Source organism: Rhinoraja longicauda, chromosome 7 (assembly GCF_053455715.1).
Source record: "Rhinoraja longicauda isolate Sanriku21f chromosome 7, sRhiLon1.1, whole genome shotgun sequence".
NCBI lineage: Eukaryota > Metazoa > Chordata > Chondrichthyes > Rajiformes > Arhynchobatidae > Rhinoraja > Rhinoraja longicauda.
The window spans coordinates 18473062-18479304 of record NC_135959.1 but is presented as its reverse complement, the minus strand read 5'-3'; positions in this window follow the sequence as shown (position 1 = coordinate 18479304).

The following is a 6243-nucleotide window of genomic DNA, read 5'->3' as shown; positions in this document are numbered from 1 at the left end:
TTCCTACACTTACTTGAGATGCAGATGCTCCAACAATATGGTCTGAAGAAGGGTCTCGACCCAAAACGTCACCTATTCCTCCTCTCCAGAGATGCTGTCTGTCCCGCTGAGTTACTCCAGCTTTTTGTGTCTATCTTCGGTTTAAACCAGCATCTGCAGTTCCCTCTCACACATGCATTGAAAACAATCCACTACTGTAATTCGAACTTGGACAGAGTAAATGATTGTACAAAGTACGTCTGTCCAGTACCTCCTGTATTTCTTTCAACCCCCCTCTCCCCCACCCTGGTCATTCTACTAATTCCACTCTTTGCATTCTTGTATCGCTGTTGTTGGCTCATCTTCCCCACCCAACAAGGGCCATTTGGGGGCGGCACGGTAGCGCAGCGGTAGAGTTGCTGCTTTACAGCGAATGCAGCGCCGGAGACTCAGGTTCGATCCTGACTACGGGTGCTGCACTGTAAGGAGTTTGTACGTTCTCCCCGTGACCTGCGTGGGTTTTCTCCGAGATCTTCGGTTTCCTCCCACACTCCAAAGACGTACAGGTATGTAGGTTAATTGGCTGGGTAAATGTAAATATTGTCCCTAGTGGGTGTAGGATAGTGTTAATGTACGGGGATCGCTGGGCGGCACGGACTTGGTGGGCCGAAAAGGCCTGTTTCCGGCTGTATATATATGATATGATATGATATTGTGGACACCACCCTTCATGAGGTCATCTGACGCCAGCAGTTTTGTTCTGGCCTTTTCTGTCTTTCTGTCTGAGAAGGATTCTGACCCGAAACGTTGCCTATTCATAAGTTCTAGGAGCGGAATTATTCAGGCCATTCAGCCCACCAAGTCTACTCCGCCATTCAATCACGGCTGACTTTATGTCTCAACCCCATTCTCCTGCCTTCGCCCCATAACCTCTGACTCCCTTGCTAATCAAGAATCTGTCATTCTCCGCCTTAAAGATATCCATTGACTTGGCCTGCACAGCCGACGGTGGCAATGAATTCCACAGATTCACCACCCTCTGACTAAAGAAATTCCTCCTCCCCCTACTCCCTTTTCTTCAGAGATGCTGCCTGACCAGCTGAGTTACTCCATCATTTTGTGTCTATCTTCAGTATGAACCAGCATCTGCAGTGCTTCCTACATGTTTGGCATTCTGTTGCATTGGGAACTACCTTATATTTTAGGGGAGCTTGCTCACTTGATTTCATTGCACTTATCCACCTCATGATTAATCTACCCCATTGTGCAGAAGCTGCCAGAGCTTTAGGCCGCAAAAAAAACCTGAATACAATTGTTTTTATAAGTTGAAAATATATTCAATTATTTTTGCAACAAGACCAGTTATTTTGTGTTACGTCCATTGGTCAGTGAATAGGCTCAGCATAGGAAATTCAGTACCATCTGGAGGCTTGAGGCTGAGAAGTGGCTGCATTCTCAGGGGTCACCTGAAACCTGAATTGTGGCCTCAGTACATAGAACATAGAACAGTACAGATAGACTCAAAATGTTGGAGTAACTCAGTGGGTCAGGCAGCATCCCTGGAGAAAATGAATTGGTAACATTTCGGGTTGGGACCCTTCTTCAGACTGATTGTAGTGGAGAAAGGGGGGGGGGGGCTGGAAGTGAGTTCAGTTCAGTTCAGTGTAGTTTATTGTCACGTGCACCGAGGTACAGTGAGCTCTTGTTGTGTGCTATGCAGTCAGCAGAAAGACAAAACATGATTACAATCGAGTTGGAACAAAAGAGTTGGAGAGTTCCCCTCAGTGCCTTGTCACATTACTGTTTGTGGGAGCATGTGGTGTATAAATTGCTGTAAGGATTCCTGCAAGCAGTTCTTAATGGGCTGACTCCTTCAAATGGTCAGAGGTGCAATACCTCTTTCCCCTATGACTGAAAATTCTTTTAAAATATACATATTAATTTTTTTTTAAAATATTAATACGCTAGTTATGGTTTAATGTGGATGAAGAAAGTAGACAAATCAGTACAAATTTAACTCTAATCTATCTAGAGCAAGTACAGAGAAGATTCACAAGAATGTAAAATGCTGGTTTACCAAAAAAGACACAAAGAGCTGGTGTAACTCAGCGGGTCAGGCAGCATCACTGGAGAATGTGGATAGTGACGTTTCGGGTCCAAATCCTTCTTCAGACTGATTGTGGCAAGGAGGAAAAAGCTGGAAAGGAGGTGGGATCCGGACAAAGCCTGGCAAGTGATAGCAGATATAGGTGAGGGGCGGGGAGACATCAGGAATGACTGAAGGGGATCAGTGAGAGAGGGTTTCGCTGAACTATCAGAGAGAGGAGAATTTCTTCAAAGTAGGCATAAGGAGATTTTGCAGTGTTGTACTAACATGTAGACACAAGGAACTGTAGACACTGGTTTTCCAAAAAAGACCCAATGTGTTGGAGTAACTTAGTGAGTCAGGCAGCTTCTCTGCAGAACATGGATAGACAACGTTTCAAGTCGGGACCCTTCTTCAAAATGATTGCAGTTCAAGGCATTCAAAGCCTGACAAGTGGCTTTGGATCTAGGTGAAGGGGGTTTGAGGTGAGAGAAAGGTGGTTTAAAAGGGAGATCTGAGGGATATATTTTTTCACACAAAGGGTATCAGGAATGAGCTGTCAGGGAGATAATGGGGGCAGGAACAGTAACAGTTAAGAGCCGATACACAGGAACTGCAAATGCTGCAATCTTGAACAAAACAAAGTGCTGGAGAAACTCAGCGGGTCAGGCAGTTTCTGTGGAAAGAATGGATAGGGGAGGGTTTGGGTCAGGACCCTTCTTTTATTTGATCAGCTACTTGAATGAGCATGGCATAGGGGAAACAAAATTTAATGAAGACGTGGGCTTAGTATAGACTAGACCAAGTGGACCCGTTGGGCCCATTCCTCATAGAGGGGGAACAGGGAGGGGGAACGGGGAGGGGGAACGGGGAAGGGGAACAGGGAAGGGGAACAGGGAAGGGGAGAGTGTGTCGTCACTGAGTGAGCCCTGGACTCAAAGCCTCTCCTGTATTGGTGTAGCACCCTCAACCCCCCCCCCACTCAATCCCCCTTATCCCCCCCTCCCCCCACTGACCCACTCCATCCCCTCTACCCCACCCCCACTTGTCCCTCCCCTGCCCCCACCCCCACTCCCCCAGCCCTGCCTCCACCCCCATTCCCCCCTCCCACTCTCCTGACGCCCTCCCCCACCCCCACTCCCCCAGCCCTGCCTCCACCCCCATTCCCCCCTCCCCACCCCTATTCCCCCTCCCCCTCTCCAGACCCCCTCCCCCTCTCCTGACCCCCTCCCCCCCCACCCCACTCTCCCCTCCTCCCCACCCACTCTCTCCTGCCCCCCACTGTCCCCCTTCCACCCCACCCCCAGTTCCCCCCACCCCCACTCTCCCCCTCCTCCCCCCCTACCCCCATCTAACCCGCCACCCACTCGGCCGCCACGCCCACTCCCCTCCGTGGAGCCATTGGCTGCGAAAGGCACTTACTAGTGCCTGTGGTTCAACGCTGACTGCCGACATGCGCGTCTCTGCCGGGGCGGGGCCGGGCAAGATGAGAGGGCAGAGGGGGAGATATGAGAGGGGGAGAGGCGAGAGGGGGAGAGGGGGGAGAGGCGAGAGGGGGAGAGGCGAGAGGGGGAGAGGCGAGAGGCAAGAGGGAACGACTGAGCGCGGGCGAGCCGCGGCGCTGCCGGCGGCCATCTTGTTTTGGCGAGTGAGGAGCGAATGAAGTCGAACGTGGAGCATTGTGACGTCATACAGACAGACAGACAGCCAGACAAGACAATGATGGCTGGTATAGACGGTGCCAAAGGGCTTCTTTCTATGCTGTATACCTCTCCGACCCTATGATTCCTATTACAAACAATTATTCAATAATTACTTGCAAAGATCAAAAAAGTTGAACCTGATTGCAGTGATAAACAGTGACCACCTGGTTTCTTCCAGTAGCTCCCATTTTCTCCCACATCCCAAAGGCATTCGGGTTTGCAGGTTAATTGGCCTCGGTAAAATGCCTCTCGGGAGTAGATAAGTAAGTGGGATAACATAGTGTGAATGGGTGATCGATGGTTGATGCGGACTCAATGGGCCTCAGGGGACTGTTTCCATGCTGTATCTTTCAATCAAAGAATCAGATGCTGCCTGACCCAATGAGTTCCACCAGCAGTTTGTTTTTTGCTCAGACATTGCCATCTAGTGTCCACGTACTAATACTTCAACTGGGTGACTGGTTCAGAGGAAAATAACGTCATAATTTTCTGTGCCAGCCTTAATGGCAGTTTTTTTTTAGATTTAGAGATACAGCGCGGAAACATGCCCTTTGGTCCACCGGGTCCGCGCCGCCCAGCGATCCCCGCACATTAACACTATCCTACACACACTAGGGACAATTTAAAAAAAAACATTTGCCCCGCCAATTAACCTACATACCTGCACGTCTTTGGGGTTCACCAACTAATTTGCCTGATTCATTAAATACAACATTATTCAAAGAATTTAGTGTTAAAAATGAGAACATTTCTTAAATTTAGATGGAAATGGAATGGAAATTTTCTTTTCTTTTTCTCTTTAAAGCACATCATGGTACAACAATGCAGCGTTGTAAGACAAAAGCTGGTGCTGCATTGCATCAGAAAACATTAAGAAGGGTGACAAAGAAATTACTTTAAAAAGTGAGAGCCAAAAAGGTTTAGGGAAGAAATCCAGAATTTCACACCTTGTACTAATGGAAGGTTTCATTGAAATCGGTGATATATTTTTTAAGTTATTTACATCTTAAAGTTTAAATCTATCTCCTAGGAAGGGAGGGGGGATGGAGGGGGGGAAGGGAGAGGGAGGATGAGGGGTTGAGGGGGATGGAGTGGGGGGAGGGGAAGGTGGAGGGGAGGAGGGAGGGGCAGGGGAGGAGGGAGGGGAGGGGGAGGGTGCTGCACCAATGCAGGAGAGGTTTGGGCCCAACGGGTCCACCTGGTCTAATGTAATCTAAAAGCAAGTACATGTCCATTCATTGTTTGCCTGGGGAAGATGTCAAAGATGTCAGCAGCATTAAGTGGTTAGTATCGTTATGCCAGTCTTGGTTCATGGCAGGGAAGAGTTGACCTAGGCATCAATACCTTTACACAGACATTGACTTAATTGGGTAAAACATTGTTAGCTCTCAGCAGCCGCTGGGTGATCATGTCTAATGAGTCCAGAAGAGGGCTGAAGGCAGGGAAGATGTTTCAGTATTTGCTCCACTTCTTGCAAAGGCCTTGAACCATCTGTTTTAATTTTGTTTTCTCCACTCGATGCTTTAGCCACGTTTGTTCATCTGAACACAAAATCAGCTGTGGAAGGGCTGTGCTGCCCGGCAAATGATGGGCAACACTTCAGTTAGCACTTACTGATGGGTTGGTTGAAAATTTCAGTGCGTTGTTTTTGGCTCCATGTGAAATGTTTCCAAATGTACACAGGCCCCAGCTAAACTACTTGAGGGAGCAGCTCTTAACTTGTCAGCTCTACATCATTTCTATGCTTCTAGATTTCTATATTTCTAGGCACAAGTGTAATAATGTTGGAGGGCTATCGTATGAGTCTACTTCTCGTCTGACCAGTTGCCATTCATGGTTCCAGCACAGGTGATCAACAAAGGGTGTATAATTCTTGCCTGTTGGCCTCACTTCCACTGCATTGTTCATGCCTAGGTGGTCAGATGTGTTGGCCATCAGTGTGCTTGGGATCTCTGCAGCCAGCGCGTTGCACAGGGAAAAAAATCACAGAATGATTCTTGTGCAACAAATTTACTCTCGATTCTGCCAAAATCATGTTTGATTTATTATAGTAATTGTGACTCTCAAAACGAGGTGGATTCAGGAATTAGGATTTCAACAACAGAACTGGGGAAATGATGGCTAAGTCAGGATTGAGGGCATTTGGCAAAATATTGGGTGTGGAGTCTCACAGATTCATGGTGGGTTCATAGTTCATTATTTACTCAAAGGTAATATGAATCTACACAGAGGGAACTGTAAGGTGGTGCACTTTGGAACAGCGGGATATTGAAGTTTGGAGTCATTTATCATTAAACACGGCAAATTAACAAGGAAATTAAAAAATTGCAAAATGTAATTTTCTTTCTAAAATGTAAATTAGTTTCTCTATTGCTGATGGTGGATATCCTACCTCAAACAGCAAGCATTCAAAGGTCTGGACAGCACAACAACAATAGTGCCCATTTATAACCAAATTCAAGTGTTTATTCACAA